Here is a 23,978-nt window from a genome sequence, read left to right on the forward strand (position 1 = left end):
CTAAACACGAGCCAACAGTGGCCAAGAAGGCCAATGGTATCCTGGCTTCTATCAGGAATGGTGTGGCCAGCAGGAGTAGGGAGGTGATCGTCCCCCTGTAGTTGGCACTGGTGAGGCTGCATCTGGAGTACTGTGTTCAGTTTTGGGCCCCTCACTACAAGAAGGACATTGAGTTACTGGAGCATGTCCAGAGAAGGGCAATGAGGCTGGTGAGGGGTCTGGAGAAGAAGTCTTATGAGAAGGGACTGAGGAAACTGAGGTTGTTTAAGCTGGAGAAAAGGAGGCTGGCTGGAAACCCTATGTCTCTCTGTAACTACCTGAAAGGAGGTTGTAGTGACGTGGGTGCTGGTCTCTTCTCCCAAGGAACAAGCCATAGGATGAGAGGCAATGGCCTCAGGTTTTGTCAGGGGAGGTTTAGATTGGCGGTTAGAAAACATTTCTTTACTGAAAGAGTGGTCGGACATTGGAACAGGCTGCCCAGGGAAGTGGTAGAGTCACCATCCCTGGAAGTGTTCAGAAAATGCTTAGCTTCAGGATGTGGTTTAGCAGGCATGGTGTTGGATTGATGGTTGGACTTGATGAACTTAGGGGTCTTTTCCAACCTGAATGAATCTATGATTCTCCTATTACCTTTCTGTTTCATCATGCTGGCAGTCACAACAGCCACAACAGCCACATCTGTAGTCTAGGGGTCCATCTTGTCAAACTAGTTACCTCACCAAAAGAAAAGTAAAAGTCCATGTCTTTGGACTGTCTAGGAACTTCTAAGGGGGAAGCTTTCACGTTTGAGTTCTCAGAGGCTTCATCCAAACAGCGGGTCTTTTGTAGGGGAATGGTCCTAAATCTGGGGAAATGCTCCAGTAGAACAGGGAAGTACAATATAACCAGTACCGTTAGTCCATCTGATGACTCCTTTTCCTTTGCTGAGGAGAGTGTTCCCGTTTCTCTCCATTTAGGGGATGTACCATCTTGCTGTTTCCCTCCCCATGGTTTGGATGGGACACCTCTGATGGATCAAGGGAGTCTTTACTGGTTGTATTCATCTGAGGCCTCACAAGCTACTCACCCCGATGTTTCTGTGTTAGTAAGATGTTGGGCGGAAAGCTGTCAGAGCTTTACTTGCTTGTTTCAGCTGTTTCATAAGTGGGAAAAGAGCTATTTTTTCACCATCTCTCCCCAGATCTACATATGTGTGTACTTCTCAGATTTGCTTAAACGAGTTGTGGACAGGGAGTATCAATATGTTCAGAATTATCCTTAAACAGTAGTTCAAAGCACATTACTGTGTCATTAATTGTGTAGCCTTACAGAATATGTATTGCTGTTTACTGTGATTCTGTGCTTGCAGTGAGGTCTTGACCAGATTCTCAGAAGCCTTTACTGCAGGGACAGAAATATGAAAGTCCAGCAAACTCTTAAAGCTTTGTTAGCACAAAATTTGTTGAACATTAAGTAGGAAAGGAAATTAATTTATGAGCTCTTGAAGGCAATCTGCTTTGTGTAGGTCGTCTTCTTAGTGCTATTGTAAGACGAGTATGTTGGAGATAAGGAGCTCTGCAAAGAGGATTTCTGCATCAGCTATTTTTAGGAAAACAAAGGAACTTAATCTCCCCATGTAGCCAGTGTAAGGAGGTGAATGCCTTTGAAAGCAACAATTTAGTGGACTGGAAATCAATGCTTTGCTTTATCACATTTATACTTATCGCTGCTTCTTTGTAGGGTTTTTGGCTTTGTCTAACTGGATTCTCCCAAAGGACTGTAAGGCTGTTTGCTTTAGTAGTCTCTGGCTACAAAGCTGAGGAATATTCTGAAAAATCAAATATTTTAGCAAAATAGTTCTCTGTAAATCCTAGCCACTTTAGACTACTCCTTCACAAGCTTTTTGCATGAAAGAATGATGATCAGTCTCAATTTACGTGGTAGGCATGTGGCTATGTGGAAATCACAAACGTACACATTCTGCTGTTTAACGTGATCCTGTAAACAACTGTGGGCTGCTTATCATGGCCATTCGCTAAACTATGATGTATGGATCATGATTTCTTTTTCTGGGTTCATGACCTGTTCTTTGGTTTGTTTTTTTTTTTTTGTCTTATATTGTCGTGTGTGTCCTGCACTTCCCCCCCGTCCCCGCACCTGAAGTTACAGATGAGAAATGAGAAGTATAGAGACATCTGCTCTGCTTAGGGATTGTGCATTGGCATATGAAGAGTCTCCTCCCACTCCAGTCAAAGGAAAGCATCTCTCCTACAAGGAAAGGCTGAGGGAGCTGGGCTTGTTCAGCCTGAAGAAGAGAAGGCTGAGAGGGGACCTTAGAAATGCTTATAAATATCTTAAGGGTGGGTGTCAAGAGGATGGGGCCAATCTCTTTTCGGTGGTGCCCAGTGACAGGACAAGGGGCAATGGGCACAAACTGAAGCACAGGAAGTTCCATCTGAACATGAGGAAGAACTTCTTCCCTCTGAGGGTGACGGAGCACTGGAACAGGCTGTCCAGGGAGGTTGTGGAGTCTCCTTCTCTGGAGATATTCAAGACCCGCCTGGACAAGGTCCTGTGCAGCCTGCTGTAGGTGACCTTGCTTCAGCAGGGGGTTGGACTAGATGACCCACAGAGGTCCCTTCCAACCCTGACATTCTGTGATTCTGTGAAAAATTAGGTTAACTCATGTAGGAGTAGGATTGAGTTACAACTTGCATTATTATTTGTACCCTTATTTTCAGAAAGAATGATGGGATTGGGCAAAAACTGTTGGCAATGTCATTCTCTCTTTCATTTTTGTCAGTTCTGGCATTTGGGAAGAAACATGAACAGTTCCAAGTTTTCATTTTGGAAACATTACTAATAGCTCATAGCAGCTGGAGGAGATGCAGTGAGTAGCACAGGAGAGTGCAAACACATTGCAACTGAAATATTTGTCATAGAATAAAATCTGATGACCATTTATTTATTGAGAACTAATTAATCAATGTCCATTCTGGAAGAACGAAGTTTTTATAAGTAGGAATTTAATATTTCTTTGATTAACTTACTATAAGTGGCATCACTATGTTCAGGTTTCGATGTTTTTAATGCTGATTTGGACTCTCAGGCAGTATTTTGACATCCAACGGACTCAAGAACTGGCTTTTTGACTTACTCTTGTCTAAATATTTCTAACATTTTTAATAACATCTCTTGGATTCTACTGCTGACAGCATAATGGTGATTAATTTCAGTTACTGGATGTTAAATTCCTTTTAGCCTTGTTGAGCAGTTCATGGGGAGAGAAGCTAAAACTTCAGTGTTGGGAAGTTCATGTATGAGGCGGAGGTGGAAAATGAATCCATAGAGTCCTGTGTCCTGTTGAACTATACAGAGATTATTTCTCTTACAGCTTCTGTCCTGGTTTTGGCTTGGATAGAGTTAATTATCTTCCGAGTAGCTGGTATAGTGCTGTGGTTTGGATTCAGTATGAGAATAATGATAACACACTGATGTTTTAGTTGTTGCTAAGCAATGCTTACACAGAGTCAAGGCCTTTTCTGCTTCTCACACCACCCTACCAGTGAGTAGGCTGGGGGTGCACAAGAAGGTGGGAGGGGACACAGCCAGGACAGCTGACCCAAACTGACCAAAGGGGTATTCCATACCATATGCCGTCACGTCCAGCATATAAACTGGGGGAGTTGGCTGGACACCAGCAATAGTTACTCAGGGACAGGCTGGGCAAGAGTCAATGGGTGGTGAGTAATTGCACTGTGAATCTCTTGTTTTGTTTATTCTTTTATCATTATTATTATTTTCCTTTCCTTTTCTGTCCTATTAAACTGTCTTTATCTCAACCCACAAGTTTTATCTTTTTTTTTATTTCTCTTCCCCATCCAACTGGAAGGAGGAGGAGTGAGCAAACGGCTCTGTGGTGCTTAGCTGCCTGCTGCGTTAAACGACGGCAATTCCCAGATTCAAATCAGATATCAGTTTGCCAGCCCTATCTTCCTAAACATATTTGTGCCTTCAATATCTCCAGAAAGTACGGCTGCTTCTTCATATACTCTCCTGTGGTGATGCAGCTGTGATACATTTCGGCTGTGCTACGGCTGTAGATGCAGTGTGCTGAGCTTGAGCCTTTGCAATGGTCCTGGCATTCTTCTATCAGTTTAACACATTTTGGATCAGACTGAGTGGGAGAAAAAAATCAAGTTGTGTGTATTCTAATGTGTTATGGAAGACTGACTGAAACACTGTCTTGCACTAATAACGTTACCAGGAACTGGGTTAAGGTAGTCTGATGATATTTAAACAGAAAGTATAAATTATGTAGTACCAGAAAGCTTGCTTGAATAGAAAGGAATAAAAATCAGAATTATTTCATCATTAAAACCATTTTTTTGCTCTCGATCACATGGCTTGGAAGTTACAGTAACTCCTAGACAATGATATGGAGCTATAGACAGTTAAGCATAAAGAGCAGGATGGAGAGCAGACTGAAATCAGGAGCCATTTGCCTTCTCACGTACCTTCATACGCTCACATCCATGACAGAGAACGCTTCCAGATGAGCAGAGTAAATTGCAGGTAAAACTGACTCAGTCCACTGTGGCTAAGAACGTTTCAAGCAGATAAGTTATCCCATAGACTCTTTCAGTTCCCTCTTGTTCTGGGTGAGACAAGAATGCAGTGTCCTGGTCCTGATTGCTTGTGCAAGTGTGCTGTCCTTACCAAGTAAAAAGTCCTGAGAGTTTCCAGTTTCTTTGTGTAAGATCAGAGCACTCTGTATAGGGACACTGCATAACTTGTCCCTCTGTCACTTTTGTTAGAGAGAGTAAATTTAAAACCAAATAATGTTGCATTAGGGTAGATTAGCTGACTTTGTTATATATTTGTCAGTAAAACACTGCGTCTGACCTGCAAGAAGCACAACACTCTTCTTTCCAAACTAATGGTATTTCACTGAAGTGCTCAGACCTTCTACACTGAAGGGAAATTAGAAATAAGCTCTTCCAAGTATGCAGCATTTTCCCCCAGTGAGAAAGACTGATTGCTGACAAAGTCTTTATATTTCTAGCAGGCCTGGACTTCTTGGCCACTTCACAACCATCTTTCTTCTGAATGATCAGCCCTGCTGTTGTTTCTGTCTGTAGATGTGCTGGAGCTGGTGAGCTCCATAGATAACGTATGTTTGTCTTGATACCATGTGTTCAAATAGTTTGGCATTAGTGTTATTGAGGAAGAGTTTCTCAATAGTGCACTTTTTTCCTTTAAATTTTAAAAATGCGTTCTGTAGGATTTTAATAGAAGTTTTGTTTTTCCTCCTTCTGTGATGGTGATGTGGTGGTAATGTGATGTGCACATATTTCTACAAACTCTCTGCAAGACAACAGCCAGTTTGTGACACTGTTCCACTGAAGTTCTGTTTGGTTCTTTTCTTTTTTTTTTTTTTTTTTCTTTTTGTAAAGATTTCTCTGGGACCGACAATACTCTAAAATCTCAATTCTGAATATTGTTTCATGTTACAGAGAGGTAGATCCATGTAGTTTTGCAGCAAAATCCCATTTCAGCTTTGTTCCACGACCTGCTGCTAGCGTTCCGAGTTGTTGTTATCTCTTTGCCATCTAGCTTGACTTCCGCAAGTATGACCACTCACCCTGGTGTCCTTGGCTGAATTTGGCAATTCTGTCTTTTCAGAAATAGCCCTCTCTCTGACAGTGGCTCTGGCTTTTGACAAGACTTTTGTTCTTTGAGGCGCTCTACCTTTTAAGTAACGCTTTCAAGCTGGCTCACCTTGTCTCTGCAGTTCTCGACTTCATGGGCGCAGGGAAGACTTCCTTCCTTCACTGGGTCAGCCTGACAGAATGACGAATATGAGTGCTTGGATACCTCTGCTTTATTTTCCTGTTTCCTTCTAGTGCCTGCCTTAAAATTCTCAAAATTCTCAATTAAGCAGGATGGCTGGTACTTTGCATTTGACTGTGAATTCAGCGTTCTTGTTCAATTGACGTGTTTTCACATTTCACTGTCTCAGCAGTTAGCTAACTACCTCTCAGTCACTTTAGTGAAGTACCTGTTTTGACTGTGGTATTTTTTGTTAAAAATAACACAAAATAAATACACCCCCAAAATCCCATAACCCACTAATCAACTAAGTGAAAAAGACCAAAACCAACCAAAACCCAAAAAACCATCTCCTCACTAGCTATTATCCTTTTCTACTAGTTTTTACCTACTCTTAAAAATTCTAGCTAGACTTTTATCAAGCAGACATTTGTTTGAAGATATTTGCAAGTATTTCTTGACCATCTGTTGATAATGAAGCTGATGGGCAATCCAGCAGCTGACTGCCTTTTGCTGGAGTGGTACTTCTGCTCTGTTCTGTTCTGCCTGGCTGATCTCATACTGTATACTAATTGCCTTTTCGTTCACCACTTTATTTTTCAGGATGTGGTAGCTGGCTTCCAGCTCCTATCAACACAGAAGTTACAGCGTGCTGAGACAGTATCCTGTAGAAGCTTACTTTGTTGTCTCAGGTGGAGAATGCACTTGGAGTTCTTTGAGAAAATATGAGATAGTTTAAAATCCTAATGATTATTGCACTGATAATCCTAAGGGTGGATATCTGCAGTAGCATTTTTACTTCTTCAGGGTCAGTGGTAAACAAATGTGACACTTATGAAATTATGACTAATTCATAACCATCCTGGTTTTATTCAGTTTTACATTTACTTGGTGTATGTAGAAGTTTAATGCAAGTTAATACATGCACTGTTGTTTAGTAGGAAGCTGTGACTTTTCATCCCTATGTGAAATTTCAATCTTTATATCTTTTCATGTGTCTAATTGTTGTTTATAATAAAGATCCCAGTCTCGCCTTATCGTACAGTTTTAATTTGCACTATTTAGTGTGCACTTTATCTTGGGAAAAAAATTGTTGATTTTCTCTTTGGCTTATGATTTCCTGCTCATTTATTGCAGTCTTATTTTTTCACTTGGGGCTGACAAACCTTTACTTTTTATTTTTGCGTTTCATTAATGTTTTATGTGGGAAATCTCAAAGTCAGTGACAGATGAATTTGTTTCTGAAGCCCTTGACACAAAGATTCTATGCATAAAGTTTTTCCATTAAGTTTTCTACATAACATCACTGGTTGTTTTCTTGTATTATTTTGCATCTTGTACAACGGCTGTTGACTGACTGCTGGTTTATTTTCCATGTCACTTTCTTGCCCCTTTCTCCTCAGCGCATTGTCTCTGCCCACGTTTGATTTGTGACTTGTGTTTGCGTGCAATCTTGTTTGTCACGTTTGTGCAAATCTCCACTGTTCAGTAGAGTTTGTGCCAACTTTTTGTGCTTTCATTTCAGCTATTGTCTTTTCCATATCTGTTACTAGTGCCATCTGTTTATCCCTGGAAACTGAGTAACTAAGCAAGTCTGTTGGTTTTTTTGTAGCTTGACAAAATATTATTGTGCGGTTTCTTCAACTTCTTGTTAACACTGTTCATAAGTGTCTTTCACGCATGCCTTTTTTTGTGGGTTTAAAGTGCTTTTGGAAAATTCCTAGGACTTCCCTCCCTCACCTCCTGCAATCTTCTGTTTTATTTAAATGCTCTGGCATTGTGTAGTGGCATTTTTAATTGCGGCTCCTTGCTCTGCTGCACTTGGCTTCCCTCCCTCCCACCCTTTTTCTCTCTTCTTACTGCAATTTCAATGTCTCTAATTATCTAGGGAAACATTACTTATTATCTTCCCTTCAAAGTTTATCTGCCTGGAAACAAGAATCTGATCTACTAAGAGATTCTTGCTGGTTATATTTTATTCATATATTCCTTTGCAATATTCATAATATCTGAATTCATGCCTGTTTGTGCAATGTTGTATCTAGACCTGTGTCTTGGTTTGCTTCACCATGAAGCCAGAATCACCCTCCAGTTCTTTTCTAGCTTTTTGATTAGATCTGGATGCAAAGAGTTGTCTTTCATTTTCAGCCCGTACTAAGTTGTTTTATAATACAATTTAGAAACTGGATTGAAGTTTGCCATCTTTTCTGTGCTTCCACAGGGGTCTGTAAAACTGCAGTCAGACACATCTCTGGAAACAGTTTTCTGTTCCCACAGCATTTTGCTAATCGGTAGCCAGCGCATCAGACAGTTAAAGCCATTTCATACCCACCTGGGATCCCCCTTATCTGATACACTTCAATGTACTATCCCACACAGAAGTTTTCAGCACTTAGTGTTAGTGCTTTAAGTAAGTATCTGTGAGATCAAATTAAGACAAGTCAATTGAGTTGAGTAAGATAAGGTAAACCAATAGAGAAACTCTGCCAGCCCAGGAAAATAGAAGTCTTTCAGCCACTTCTAGCAGAAAATTGCCAGTACCAAGCCTGGCTCCTGCGTCCTGACTTGTACAAACTGATGTAATTTTGGAGAAAGGGGATGCAGGTTTTTGTGAGCGGAAGCTGGAGGAGCATGTGTGGAGCTTGCTGCGGGAAGCACAACAGCAGAGTTCTGTCTGAGCAATGGTATCCGGCCATGCCATGCGCACAAACGGGCAGGTGAAGGGAAGGTCTCTGCTGAGCTGTCTCTTCTTGTGGGCCTGACTGCAACAAAAGTTGGTTGGGCTTGCTTTCCTGTGCAGGTTTCTGGCTGAGATGGACATGTTTCCTACCAAGAATCATTTCTGGTGTAGAAAATTTCACCACTGAGGGAGGGCTGGAAATATTAAAGTTATTTAGCCTGAAGAAAAGAATAGTAACGGATCTTCCAAAGCAAGAGGAATATACTGCACAGGGGAAAAATTATCACCGCCTGTTGATGTCTATGATGAATAAGGAAGAAGTAAGCTGGACCATGAAGGACTCAGCTTAAACATTTAAAAAATCACAATAGCAAGTATGGAGAAGCCTTGACATAACTTCCCTAGGCAGTCTTAATCACTGAAGTCTTTAAAAATAGGCTAGATACAGTCAGGTGTAACTAATCCCAACTCAGGATAAGGTGAACTAGGTACCAATTCAAGCCATTTTTTCAATTTTTCCTGCAGATACCCTCGTGCTTAGCAGTTTGACTGAAAACATGACCAGCATCTTCCTAAAAAGGAAGCACTCTCTGCCACTGCTGACATCTGTATGGAACAGAGACTTTTGTATGAAGACAGTTATTATGAGGAAAGGTTCTGCATTAAAGGCTATTATTACTGCAATGAACTTTTACTGTTTTTAGTGAGAAGTTCTTATTAACAGTTGATATTCATGAATCATCCAGCTAAGCACTCATGCTTGCCACTTATTAAGAGCACTGACAATTTTTTCAGGACAAATTATTTTTGAGTAATTGATAACAACCCCAGAGAGCTATCAAATTTCAATGAATCGATGCTTGAAGGGAAAACAATTAGAGAACTAATAGACATCAAAACATAAATCTCGTGTGCCATGGCTGAATAATAAGATTTGACTATCAGTTTTCACTGCTCTGAAATGACTTTTCTTTAAGCATAATCAGAAATTTTGATTGTTTCAGTTTATTTCAGCAAGTGGCTTTTAATATGCATCTATGTACCTGAAGTGCCATTCAAAGCAGCTAGAGCTTGATGTTGTCTCAATGAAAATAGCGTACTAATGCTACTATGCCCATGTGAATTTATGTAAAACATCCATTTTTAAAACCCATTATGCTCTTAAAAAGAGTAGAGTGACTGTGATTTGAAAATTCTGGTAACTAAAGAGAGAGCCAGGTGCTGTTATCTTGGCAATCAGAAGGATAAGTATAGCACAGAAGTGCCTGGCTTTTAGTGGAGATGTACAATAGCAGTATGAGTGTGCAAGTGTGTATGAAAAAGTAAAGCAGGTTGCCACAAATACCTGATTACATCTGCTCTGTTTTACATGGTTTATAGTAACTGCAAGATCTCTTTAACCCTGATCTTCATATGCTGTCCATAACACCCTCAGTTACTGAATGTTAATTATTGGAGACCTTCTTAACACTTTCTTTTGTGTCAAATCATCTACAGAAGCAGAAATTAAGACATTCCATCAAAAGTGCTTCGGGGTGCTGGTGCTGAACCTCATAGGGATAGTAATTGTGGGTTTCAGGTTAATCTCCCCCATGTAAAAGAGAGGGTATGAGACTCTTTTGGGAAGAAGTTGCAAGATCTTTCAGAGTTTAGACTTGCACAACATAATAGTTGACTTTCTAGTGGCCTTTACACGAAAACAAACAATAAAAGAGAAAGCTTCGTTTAAAACATAGTGATCGAGTCCCAGTCAAACTATATTGTGATATTTTTAATTTAACTACATTTGTTGCGGTGATGGTTTTCCAAAGCTTTCTGTACTCATTAGCAGTTATGGTTAGCTCAGTCAAAGTAACTGTAGCCTGGCTGATCCACAACCTCCTCCCTCCCTCCCTTTTGGGATGTATTAAGGAGTTGCAAAAATGAAGTCTAAGTAAAGGAAATAAATTGAAATTTCTTCAGAAAAGCAAGAGTAAAGCTGAGTAGGCACTGAAGAAATGCATTGTTTTGATTTGAGACTGCATTAGCTAGGCACCATTGCAGGAGTGAGACAATACACAGCGCCTGAATTTAGTGCCATAGGCTCAGCTTTTACAATATATACAATTAGTATTAGCCTATCATTATGTCATCAACTTGTGGTTAATCTGAAAGTGGATGGAGGGATGCTCATGTTGCAGCAAAGAGAGGATGTTTAGGCCTCGTACAGTACAATGGAACATTGTGTTGGTCTATGGATAAGGCAAGTTTTGAATAACAGGAATAGCTAAACAACATGCACAAAACAAAACAGTTTTGAATAAAAACCAAAAGCTACTGTAAGAGCAACCTCTCCATATTGAGGAAAACTCTTTCTGCCTCAGACCTCTTGCCCTCTCATCCCATTTACCTCCAGTACACATGAACTTGCATCTTCCCACTAAGAGCATCTCCTGTCTCTGCAGTGTGTAGTCCTGTTTTTTGTCTGTTTGTTTTTTTTTTTTCCTTTATTGTGACAGCAATATCCATTGCCAACTCTGGAAAGATTTATTTAGTTCCTGATTTATCTGATGAAGATACTTGTGAAGAGTGGTTATAAGATGCGGTTTCCCATGGTGCTCCATCATATCTTTTGTGCCTCCTGTTCTTGTGAGGAGAATTAGACGACTTCTGAATCACGAGCCTCGACCAATGAGTCTTAGCTGTGAATTTGGAGGTAAACCACTGTACAAGATGAAGAATCTGGGGCTGCAGCAGGGATCCTGCAAAGGGTCTAAGTCTGTTTTTGACAGCACCATAGACACACACCAGTAGGACTGAAAAATCAGAATTTTCTTCTAACAGGTGCCTTTTGCTTAAGGAAGATTGCATTGAAAGCATATGCATTAAGCAGCGACTTTTTCAAACCGACAAGTGGATCACACTTGCTCCTTGGCCTTTCCAGTTCATGGTGCCATAGCACTTTTCCTCTGCTACATGACTACACAGCGTGTTTCTTGAAGCTACACCACTTACTAACACAGGGAAATAATGTGAAAAACAAGCAGGCTTAAGGCTAGACATTTCAGAAATGCCAAAGGTGAAAATACCTGCCATAACATAACTACACTTTGAAGAGTTTAGCAAGTGGAAATGAGGAGGAGAGCCAAAAAGCCTTTAACAAGTTAGGTCTCCAAAGACCACGAACAAGCAGTGTGTTCTTGGCCTGGGAACTGGAACAGAAATTGGCTCAGACAAGTCAGCCCAGAACAAGAACTTGTTGCTGTGCTTTCCCTCATTATTCCCCCCCACCACACACACACTCTTGCACACCCCTCAGAAGTCACCGCTGTAGTTAATGCCTGACCATAGGTAAAAGGAGCAGGCTTAATTCATAGCCGTACCCTCTAAATCAGCAAAGGAAAGACCCCAGTCAGTCTAGTGGTTAAGACGTGGGTAGCCGACAAGCCTTCTACAGAGGTAATGCTCTTCATACTGGCGTTAGGAACTATTGGAAAGAAAGCTAGCATAGTTTTGATTGTTGTGGATGAACACTCTGAATATATTTTGCATCTATTTCTGTTTTAGCCTGACCACGAACATTACCTTTGGAATGTGAACCTCTCACAGTTGCTTACACTTTGAGTTACTGCTGTATTCCCTCCTTTTTCTTCCTGCTGTATTTTTTTCCTGTGTCCTTCCTACATGATGCCTTTTCTCTTACAATTTGTCATCTCATCATTGCGTGAAATGCTCCTTTCTTGTTTTGTTTTCAGAAATGTATTTTGGAGACAAAATACCCTCTAATTTTTGAAGGTCCCTCCTTGCTTCCTCCTGGCTGCTTTTCTGCTTGCTCTATCTCACATCTCCAGTCTCTCAGCAGGTATGTTTAAGATCTTCATGTTTATTTGATATAACCAAAGTGTTTTTACTAAGTCTGAGGCAGCCACTTAGAACAACGAGGGTTACAGCAATTTTGCAGTGTGTACAGAGACTGATGGTAGTTGCTCTGGAAAACAGCCACCTTCTCTGCAGAGAGCCTAGGGGTATTATATCACAAAATGTACACCTACTCCAGAAATGTCAGGGCACAGGGTAGCAGCTGGAAGCCGTAGCACATTATGACTCTTTCTCTGCTCAGCCACTCTCTGCCTGGTGCATAGCGGGGGGGGTTTGCAGCCACTTAGCTTACCACGAAGAGCATATGGAACAGTTTATATGTCTGGGGGAAGAATGTTCCTCCTTAGCTTTTATTGCCACATGGAGCGATAACATCTCCTGATTATGTTTATGCCAACTCATCCCCAGCTGTGAACTCAAGGTGGGCAGCAGCCTCTCTGCATCTGCTGATGACTGTGTTTCTCAGAAGTGTGGAGCAGGCAGGGAAGGTCCCAGGAATGGATGGACTTGTTTTTGGTACACCCCTGGCATGATGAACCTAGCGCCCTCATCACTGGCCATGGGCAGGAGCGGCCAAGTTTGGGCCTGAAGATTAAGCCAAATTTCTGGAATGCTCTGTGTCACGTTGACTTAAACTAAACCAAACTGTGAAACCAAAAAGTACAGGATAAGAAAATATTCCACAGGTAACGGTCAGATCTGAAGTTTTGGTTGGTTTCCCTAGGCTGCTGAGACAAGGTGTGTGGCTCCGCGTTTATTTGTTACCTCTGCCACATAAGGGTCTGTTAGCTGGTTTCCAGTCCAGCTATCCTATTTACATCAACAACGTAATATCCTGTCCGTCACTTGTGTGGATTTTCATTAAAATGTGCATTTCTGAAAATATAAAAATACTGAGTCATACCCACCTACGGCAGTCGTGTTCATAAGCTGCATTTTTTTTTATTACTTAACCAAATTTTATTTTCAGTGACTTATCAGTTGACTGATGAAAGACTAATGTTCAAGTAAGCTATGCAGCAGAAGTCTCTTTGTTCGCTACAATATTCCATGCAAATGAGTACTGAAACAGCATCTCCTGCTTTGGAGTCAGATTAATCTTGCTGAAGCCTATAGAGTAGCAAGCCATCAAGCTCTCTACATGAAATCACTGCAGGGTTTCTACTGCTTAAAGCCAGAATAAGAGCTTCACAATTTATGGGAGAGAATTTGTCCTCCCACAAGGAAAGACTTGATTAATGTGGTAAGTAGGCTTTGAGAACAGTTCTTCCTTATGGATATTACTTTAGCACAAGAGGTAAAAACACCTCAGGCCGTATATTTGCAACCATTATCTCAGTTAATTACCCATCCAAATAGGAACATTTAAAGAAAATCTGCATTTTGTAATTAGAGAAATTAATCTGTTCTACTTTTCCTGCACAACACACAGCTCCTAGATTACTTGGAACTCTATTCCTAGGTCTCTGTCACACAATTTAAGAATCCCTTTTATTTCCATATCAGATTTGGCACTGTGTGGGGAAGTCTCCGTGTGTACATGGAGTGGGTGCTTTGCAGTCGGGTGAAAATGTGCAGTGATAAATTACAGATCAATACTACTTTTGATAATGCTAGAGGGATGACTACTGAAGGAAAAATAATCTTTCCATATAACTAAAAACTAGTAGAACCTGGGGGAAGGTGTGCAAGTGGTGGACATATATAGATAACACCTGCTAATCTCCTCTCGAGGTCAATTATAGTGTTCAACTATAATAGGTGTTACATGGAATCGGACGTATCTTTACCTCCTTCTTCCCCCATCAAAGGTATCTTTACATTTTTCTTCCTCTATCAAAGGAGTCTTAAACTTGGTTGTTTGATTCCTTTTTCATAAGGCTGGATTTCTCTAATGCCTCATATTCAGATGCCACCAAATAACAGCTATTTTTATTGCATTTAAAAGGCCCTACTCACTGTCAGTATTATTAAGTAAAACACACTGTGAAATGAATATCATGCTTTACACTCAGTAATGACCTTACTGTCACTTTGATGTTTTGCCATTATCTGCAGAAGTGCTCACTTTATTCTACATTATTCATCAGCTTTTATCAGCGGTGACTGATTCAACATGACGAGATGACAGCTAACGCTTTGCTCCCTACCAGCCAGCTCTGCCACTCATGGATGCTAATAACAGCGCTGTGAAGTGACTTGTGGAAGAGGGGCTTGTGTACAGCTTGCATTGCTGCAGGCATCTCTAAAGTTATCATTTTTATGAGGTTGCTTAGGAAGTGCTGAATTTCAGGCGCAAAGGGTATTTTACAGGACATTGCTGCTAAAGTGTGCTAGGAGATATTTGTGACTGTCTTGATTGCTTTAGGGCCATGCTTAATATCGTGAGTCACTAACTCGAGTGTCGAATATCCTGAGGGTGTATTAACATTAATGAGAAGAATACTGGGATATCTGAAGACAGCCTGAGCACACCCCTAATCTTCTACTTATAATTTTGATGAAGTAAAGACTGACTGGGCGTGGACAGAGTTAGCGCCAATGAGAGAGTAAAATTCTCTTTCAAGCAGTAAATAGTTTGATTTATTGGCCTCTTTCTGTAGTTTGGATTTTTTTTTTTTAAATAAGTAGATCCTATTTATTCACTCTTATTATTATAAATTTGCTCTCATTAGCCTGGTCTTCTAGATTGGATGCCTGTTTCAGAAGATCATGTTTAAGGAAACCTTCTTGTGCTTGGAGTTATGCATTACATTAACTGGTAGGTGGAATCCGTGTGGGTAACCACTGAAAGAACATGGAAGGGTTACTTAACATAAAGCAAGCAGGCTTTATGAGAAGCTTTGTTTGCATGAAATAGTAACTCTTTTCCCTGGTGTTAAATCCCTGTGTTTCTGGGCTCCTTGAATCCTGAAGGAATAGTGGTAGATAAGGTACACATATGGGGTAGGACACTTCTTTGGGCAATGCCAAAACAGCCCAGTCTTATTACCTGAGCTGAATAAATCCCAAAGGGTAGAATCCAAGCTAACAATTCACTGTAAAGTTGCAGAGATGCTATAAGGTAAATGATTATTCTTTTTCTTTTTTTTTTTTTTTTTTTTTTTTAATTATATTTTAATTTAGAAACTCCAGAAGGTTCCATGGCAAAGGAAGGGCAGCTGGACTGCTTATGAAAGCAGTCAGGTCCATGTTAGACATTGAGTCTGTGAAGTGTGGCTGTTCTACGGTAGCTATATAGATGTTACTGTACAGCCTTTGTGCATGGCTAGGGGACTCTACATCGTGTACAGTGTGGGCCCCCACCTCAGTCCACATTCAGCACAAAATCCTCTGAAAACTTGCACACACAGCACCCAGGACCTTCTTGTTGATGCTTGCAGAGCTTTACCCATTGTGCCAAAAATGTCTGGAGGTAACAAAAAAACCATCAGGAGTCACTGCAAGCGCCTGCAAAGGGCAAGACTTGGTTTGTCACCATAATTGTTGGCTGAATAGACTTAGTGAATTAGTGAGTCTAGTAAAGGCCACAACTTCTGGAGAATAAAATTTTCTCTGAAGAGCTCAAATGTTTATAATTTCAGAAATACTTGTGGGTATTTATTTAGATAGAATCACCTGTTCCTGCTGTTGCATCTGTCTGCATCTAGGTGCGTATTTTTAAAACACAGGTCAAACAACTCAGAATCTAGAAATCCAGGTCAGAGTTTTCATCTGCATAAAAGACTTCATTTGGCCCATGAAACATCACACACCATTTTGGTTTAATCATCATTTTTTATTGTGGTGCAAAAGATCTGTTTGTTCTGCCTTTCCCAGTTCCGCTGGTAGCAGTGGTCTTTGGTGCCTGTGAGTCTGGGACACCAGGCAGTTATAGTAATATGACACACTTCCTATTGAGGTGTATTTGTTTATTACGTTTGGGGTTTTATTCTGAAGAACTGTAACAATTTTCTGTTAAATATCCAGCAACCATATCTGGCTAATGTGTTTTGACTTTTAATCAAGAAATGCAATATTTGTTCAGGGCAAAAAAAAGTCGTCCCTGGTCTGCTGTGTTGGTCCTCACTACTCCTAAAGACTTCCTATAATTTTGTTTGTTTCTTAGGATTATGAACTTTAAAAAATGAGTAATGCAATACTTTGTATGTCTGTCTTTGTGAAGATACATGAGAAGAACTGAATATACTTAGTATTTTATTGCTTGTCGGGATCAAATATCTAAGATTGTAGCATGGGAAAACGCTCTATGAAGAGCTCTTTTGAACAGAAATAAACTGTTTGAAAACAGTTCAGCCATTCATTCATAAGAAAAATTTTGATGGTCTGATAGTCTCATTAGAAGAGCTTTGTCTCTAACCAGAATGCTGAACTCATCTAGTGTAAACATAGTGTATGATGACAAAAGAACAATTTTGCTGGCAGAACTTCATGGCATTGCAAATATACACTAAGCAATACATAACTGAAGTACTTTCCCCCTCATAATATAACCGAGAAGCCATTGTGGGTTTGTCCCTTAAAAAAGAAACAGCTTATCCCACCCACACCCTGCAGTACGAACTGGTAAAACTTTCTAGTGTAGACCTGGGATGATACAGTTAAAGGAAAACAGCTCCATGGTATAGAGGCAGATATATTAGTAATAAAAATACTCTTTTCCCTTTATGAGCAACTAAAAACCTCTTTATACAACTTAAAAAAACATGCAGGCAAGAAAAGAGGTTTCTTAACTTTATTGTTTGTTTGTTTGTTTGTTTTTCCAGCTATATCTAAACTAGTTTGGTCTATAGCTAATTCTTTTGAAAGCACTGACAAAGATGTGAGTGTTTTTGCTGAAAGAAATTTGGGACAGCCATTACTTGATTGGGATTAGTGGACCAGAGAAAGCTTTTCAGCATGTATCAGGCAGGATCCAACTGAGATCATTAAGGAATCTTTGTGTTACCCATAAACCAAAGCAAAATGAGGTGAAATGTGCGTCCCTATATTTATTGCCACTCTTGTATGGTTCAAAGAAAGGCCCAAATAATGCTTTCCCTGGTCTAAGAGTTAGCTTTGTTGTCCTCCGTCGTAAAGTTCATGTTGGTCCAGGTAGCACGATTTGGAATTCGTTTTGTTAGAAAAACATGTTTTATTGCATTCTGAGTAATTTCCGTTGGCAAAAATTATGCTTTTGAAGGAAGGGTAAGTAATGCTTTGTGGAGCTTCAGCACCTCTCAGGGGAAACCTATCTCTCTTCATTAGCTTGTGAAAACATAAAACTAGGAAATGTAGCTGTTGTTTATGTGTGGGTTGTTGAATTATTGTGAGTACAAATGCTGGCTCTAGTTCTTAACAACTATCAGCTTATCTCTGTTCATTTATGTTAATATACCACCATGCCTTGGTGACTGAAGCACTGAGATGGGGTTTGAAGTGAACTACTACTCTGTGTCGAAACAGGAATCAGCAGATTAAAGAGGGAGCAAATCCAGAGAGGAGAAATGCGTCGAGCAATGCAGTTGTCGCATGAGTCTGCGAGAGGCCCTGTTGTGTGCTCCTGGAGATCCCCAGCTCCCACTGGGAAGAAATGGAAGCAGAGAAGACAACTCAGCCTACAGTGGAATAACATTTTCATGTGAGTTATAGAAGTGTTGCTTTAATGTGTCAAGCACTGGTATCATCGTTTGTACTAGCTTGTCTTGCGTTTACAATTGCGTGTACATACCCCGTACACCATGGAAAATATTTTTTATTCAAAAGTGGGAACTGGCAGAAAGACGCAATCTCCCAAAACCAGGGGTGTAGGTGTTAGATAGGTTTGTTACTGTGAAGCATTAGTTGCTGATGACAATTTGCATTCCTAGTCAACTATTTTCTTCTAAAGACAATGATCGAGTCTGACAATGGAATAATAGCTTCTTCTTTATTAGAAAATGTGTAAGTTTAGGACATTATTATTTGGGATGTTACATCTGTTCAACACTTTTGGAACTATCATTTTGAGTGTATTTATTGCTCATGGTGGATGATGATGGTTGCTCCAGTGACAAATTTAATGTGATTCTTAAGTCTATGCCTTCCACACATTAGGGATCTTGTCTTTTTTTGCTTGACCACAGATGAACAGATCTATGGTTGGAGCTATCTGCTGAGTTTTATGCCTGTGTATGCATGTTTTGAAATAAACCAAGTGAACAAGGAACATCAGCTCTGTGAAGCCGTATTTTCTTTGGGTACTCAGCCAGTGTCTGGAATGCAGTTAAAGCCAAATATCTGTAAGGATCTCTTTTTGAATGCAAAGTATGGGCTGCCAGGGCACAGGCCCTTGTTGTTGTATCTGTTCATAAGGCTGAGGACAAGCCAGCTGCATGCTGTTTGCACCCTAGTGGCTAGTGGGCTCAGAGAATTGTGCTTAATTAGCAAATGCACAGTTACTTGGGTTTTGAGACTGTTAAGTCTTAAGATGCAAGAGTGCCTTGCCCAGCAGATACAAATGTTAGAGCCTTGTTGGATTCTGAAAGCAGATTTGTGACGCTAACAAATCGCTATACAGGGAATAAGTAAGAAAAAGAACAACAAATACGGTCACTAAGGAGCTGCACGCTGAAGGGTCCCTATTGGATTTGATGGACCAAGTGTGCTCCCTGGCTATTCCTGTCATGCTGAGTGACACTTTTTAGAAAAGTCCTCCATACCCTACCTGTTAAAATGGATGTAGCACTTAAAATATTTGTCAGCTATCAGCAAGTAGGTGATGGGCAGGAAGACGGATGGCACCATCATATACATTCTCAGAGATCTACCCTCTGCCAGCGCACTGGCATAATAAGTTAACAGTGAGCGTCTGAGTTGCTGTAACTGTTCATGTATGTACTATAAACCCATGGCAAACATCAAGAAATACAGTGTACCACATGGAAGAGTTTTTTAATATAAATTGCACGACTTTCTCAGGACTGCAGAAAATCCCTGGGAATACAGTAGTGTAAATTGTGCATCATCTCAGCTGCATCATTTCATTGGGGGCAGAAAAAAAGAAAGAAAAGGTAAGTAACAAAACAAAAGTGTGTACTTAGTATAACTGGCACAGACTGGAGCAGAAGCACAAAGGACAGCATCCCAAATCTGCAGGCATTGCCAGGTATAACTCTTGCCAACACAGGTGGCATCCTTACAGCATTGACTTCAGAGTGACCTTTGGTGATTGCAGCACATCAAGATTTCACTTTTTGTTGTTGCTCTGGCCCACATCCATTTGAAACCCAAATAGATAAACACTCGAATGCACCCACTAACTTCAACAGCTCTATCCATGTGTGTAACCTTAGGTGTGAGCTGAGCTGGTCTCCTGAGTGTTCCCACAGCACCCGCTGTGCAGCACTGTTTCCTACTGAACTGCATAGAGTCTTCTTGTTTGCAGGCTCCTAAATTTCAGTGCAGATGTTCAAATGATTATTCAGATGCAATAACTTCATGTGATCAAAATAAGCTATTACTGCCAATAGTATAAACAATCCCACAATCCGCTTTTTGGGCGATAGAGTTTATCAGGATGGACTGTGAAGACGGTCTTCTCTTCATGAAAGAGTTGTCCTAGTTTAAATTGATTGAAAAACTTTCTGTAGTCAAATGGATTCCATCCACTGTGTGGATACTGCAAACAAAATTAAGGGCTTTCATGGCAGATTTTGCAATATAATCAAACCAGTTTTTAAACTCAAGGAAAAAAGGCAGGCTGGCGTGATGGCTGGGGAACTACCCTGAGACGTGATGCGTTGAATTTAACTCCCTGCTCTACTCTCAGGCTTCCTATAGGAATTTGAGCTATGCTTCAAACCTGCCTATTTAATTTTTGCCCAAGCTAGGGATTACAAAGCTATGTCTACTCTGGAACCAGGAGTAAGCTCCATTTGCCCTCAGCATTGCTGGTGCTTATGCCCGTATTTGCAGAATGGGGACAACAGCACTTCCTAGCTTACAGGGGTCTTGTAAGGAGACATACATTACCAGTAACAAGCAGCCCAGATATTGTAAAATCAATCACCATATAAGTTTTGAAGACAGTTAAATTCATGCATTTAGCTCAGATGAAGCAAACCACTGAGTGACAAGAGCTCTGAGTTAATGAAGGCCTGATGGACTGTGTTTACCATTGCCCTTTCTTTCCAGCTCTCTCTTTCAGGGGCAAAACTACTCAGTGTTTGTCTGTCAGCAGTTTTATCTTTCACCTCTTACTCCTGTGAGCTGCTGCAATCCTAGTCGTCTATCCAAGGACAAGTCAAGCCATGGTGGATTAATTGTTTGAGCATGAGGCTCACAGAAAATTCAAGACTCAGACCAAAGTTCAAGGAAGTTTTTGTTTTTTTTAACTTGTTGGGCATCTTTCTGTAAGAAAGAGCAGAATCTCTACCGGCCTGTTATTGCTAATAGTCTACATAAAATCCAAATTACACTAGGAAATTTGAAGAAGAAGAAATAAGGGGGGAAATGGTTAAGTACGGGCAAACTAAAGGAGCCAGGATGTTGGTGATCTTCGTAAGAGGAAAGTTTGAATTTGTTTCCAGCTTGCTTATGAGATTTTTTGTGAAGTTATTTTCTTGTGCATTCAGTACCTTTTAAAAAAAAACTAACTAGGACTTCAACAGAGCTCCACCATTGTCATTGCCATTAGCTCTTATTTGTTTGGCTCCAGAAAAGGAAGTATGTCAATCATTGCTTAAGCAAAGGAAAAAACAAAAGGTTTATCTGTAATTGTTCATACTGTCTTACTCATGTACATACTGACAATAGGAAAGGAGACTGTGTTAGCTACAGAATAAAGAGATGTTATATGTGTTGGCAAAGGAAATTCCTAATTATCCTCCCTGTTAATTCTGTTTCAGAGGTGAGCTCCAGAGAGATTTCTTGGACCATTATTGGCTCTTGGACCGGAGCAAACTGAAGGCTTGAGATTTCCAGCCCACCACTTGCACAAGAGCATATAGGTCTGCGTGTCAAGCAAAAGACCTGCGTCTTATCTGTTATGCTGGAGAGGATTTATTGCCTTGGAAAAACGAGTTGTTCTCTATCCAATTCTCTTGAAATAGTGGCATTCCTAAGCCTGTTGGCACCAGCAAAGCGGATGCCAGGAAACTTGTAATGTTCTTAGAGGCACAAGGCTTTTACTTTGAATTTCCTGTAGAAATTCTTTAAAAAAACCTTGCCTGTGATTTACTGGTCTGAAAACTTTGTGTAGCAGGTTGGATATCTTCAAATAGGTGATTAAAGAAAAAGAAAAGGCTTTGCTGTTTCTAACATGTAGTAATTTTTTTAGTATTCCTATTAAACTAGGGCTCCTGTATGAGTACAAATGTTACAAAACGTGACTAATTCAGAACAGCAACTTTCCAGCTATTTTCTTTACTCTGAAATACGATTCTCCTACATCTTGAAGGCCTGTGTCCAGCTTGTGAAAATACATGAATTTTGATAAACTATATCTGTCATCGTTTCATACACTGTACTTCAATCAAATCAATGACAGAACTTAAAAAACTTGGGTTGGTATACTGCTAAGGATGGGGTCCCAAGATATACAAGTAACTGCAATTTTTTTGTATAACCATATAAATGCCTTTTTCTCCCAGTCTGCCAGACATATGAATATTTGTGCTTTTCATAACACTACATTTAGTGTAAATGATCAAGAAATGTCTATTGTGAAATGTTGGAGTGATGGGGATTTTTTTCTTTTAGGATGTACATTTTTTCTTTAAGGAAAAAACATCCTTTCTGAAGACACTTCTAGCACTTCATCTTTCCCACACTCTTTAGTCTTTCCTTTTGCTCCTGGGATGCTAACAGCAAAAAACCTGAACTATGAAATACATTTTCACTTCCTGCATTTCATTGTTTAGTGGAGTTATAGTGCTATGTGTTCCAGCTTTGGAAGGTCTTTATGGCTGAATCTAATTCTGAGCATATATGTAGCCTCATATCATTGTGTTGTAATGCGCTTAACTGTCTTGTTTGATTACAGCCAGAACTCTTAGAAACAGAGCCTTGAATATATGTAACCGACCCCTATACCTTTTTCCTTCCAAAACTTGACCCACTTCTCTCAGCGTATGTTTGGAGTAATCTTGAGCAAATTGTGGAAACTGTGTAAGAAATGCAAAATGACAGTGACTTCCAATCTCCAAGTCATCAATGTTTTCAGGTCACCAAAGAGGCGTAAGTTCATTAGCCACCTAATATTTAGAGGAATGCTTAAACAGCAAGAACAGGTCAATAGAGATGAAATATATGTAGGCTGCTGCCTGGATTCACTGGTCCCTTGCTCCCCTGCAACCCATAAAATTTTTATAAAATGACAATTTACTTCTCCTGGTGTGGTAGCTGGCTGTGCCTGGAAAAGTGGAGTCAAGAAAAGTGCAAACTGTAATGCCTGCTTTTCAGTTTTCTGCAGAAGCATCCATGTGCATGTATATGACACCATCTGTCTCCCCAGCTATAAGCTGAAATGAAGGGACACATCACTAATGAGCATTCAGAGCAGAGCATCCTCTATTCTTGCTGCCCAGTGACCTGAGCTAGACAGTGTGTTAGTTTTTCAAATCATATGAGTATATTGAGCATGTAAACCAGTGAAAAATGCAGCCAAGCTAAGAACATTCAGGATTGTTCCCCAAAAGCTGTGAAGGCCTTGTGTGGGCACCATTAAAGAGCCGGGAGTTGATGAGAGCTGAGGGTGTCTCAGCAGCAACCCCTCCTTCCTCAGAGAGCTGCCTTTCTGCTGGGACTGTCAGCCTCATCCTTTCTTGAGCTGCCCCACAGGCATGTCCATGTCCACCAAGTCCCTGGATGACCCTGACCCGCCGATGGGATTTCCTAGCCTCACCGCAGATGGCCCCATGGCTACAGACTGGCCTGGTGGCAGTGGGGTCTGGGCTGAGCCCCATCCTGGCCCCACAGATGTGTAGTGGGTCTGTTCTTGAGCTTCCTAATGGGGACATGACTGGGATCTACAGCTTGTTCCTCGAGTGAAAGATCTTGTGCCATCTGGAGAAGCTAACAAGAGCTCTTCAACACATGGTTATTCTGGTGGAAGAGGCTGCCACTAGTCATAGCAATTTCTGCTTCTGGAATTAAGGTATTGTTTAACATTTAACATTTGTTCACTGACTAACAGAGACTCTCTTACAAAATATGGATGTGTGCACGCAAGTGGGTTTTCTGGTGCTCATGCCAAAATCCTTGGTGTGGTGTATGAGTTACTGACTTGTGGCTAGACTAGCCACTGAGTCACCTTAGGACCATTCCAAACCAAGAAGCCCAGGAATTGGCAGAGCTATATTGATTTGCTTTAATCCTCCTACAGAGGACAAAATGGCAAATATTGCAGCACCCTCAGCAGACTGACTTGATTTTTGGTTTTAGTTATTGGTAAGGCTCAGACGAGGAACTGTCTTGTGTTTTCAGAGCAGATTACTACTGCCCCTCCCCAAGAGAGAAATCACGATGTTTCCATTGGTTGTATTGTGTCATTGAGGGGGGATTTCAAGTAAAATGAAAAAAGCAGAGATGATCTGAGCTTTATGAGTGAAAAAAGCACATTTCTGAACACATCAGCTGTGAGCTGCCCTGCAGTTGCCAGGAAGAGAAG

General features: G+C 40.6%; 1 long non-coding RNA gene across 1 annotated transcript; it reads left to right on the forward strand.

Annotated features, from left to right (window-relative positions):
- The first annotated feature begins 11,118 nt into the window (after positions 1-11,118).
- On the forward strand, positions 11,119-21,700 carry LOC142358793 (uncharacterized). The gene is made up of 4 exons (XR_012761853.1): positions 11,119-11,186; positions 12,226-12,332; positions 17,795-17,969; positions 21,217-21,700. It is a non-coding gene; the product is annotated as an uncharacterized LOC142358793 (long non-coding RNA).
- Positions 21,701-23,978: the final 2,278 nt, after the last annotated feature.

This window comes from Opisthocomus hoazin, chromosome 2 (genome assembly GCF_030867145.1).
Source record: "Opisthocomus hoazin isolate bOpiHoa1 chromosome 2, bOpiHoa1.hap1, whole genome shotgun sequence".
NCBI classification, from domain to species: domain Eukaryota; kingdom Metazoa; phylum Chordata; class Aves; order Opisthocomiformes; family Opisthocomidae; genus Opisthocomus; species Opisthocomus hoazin.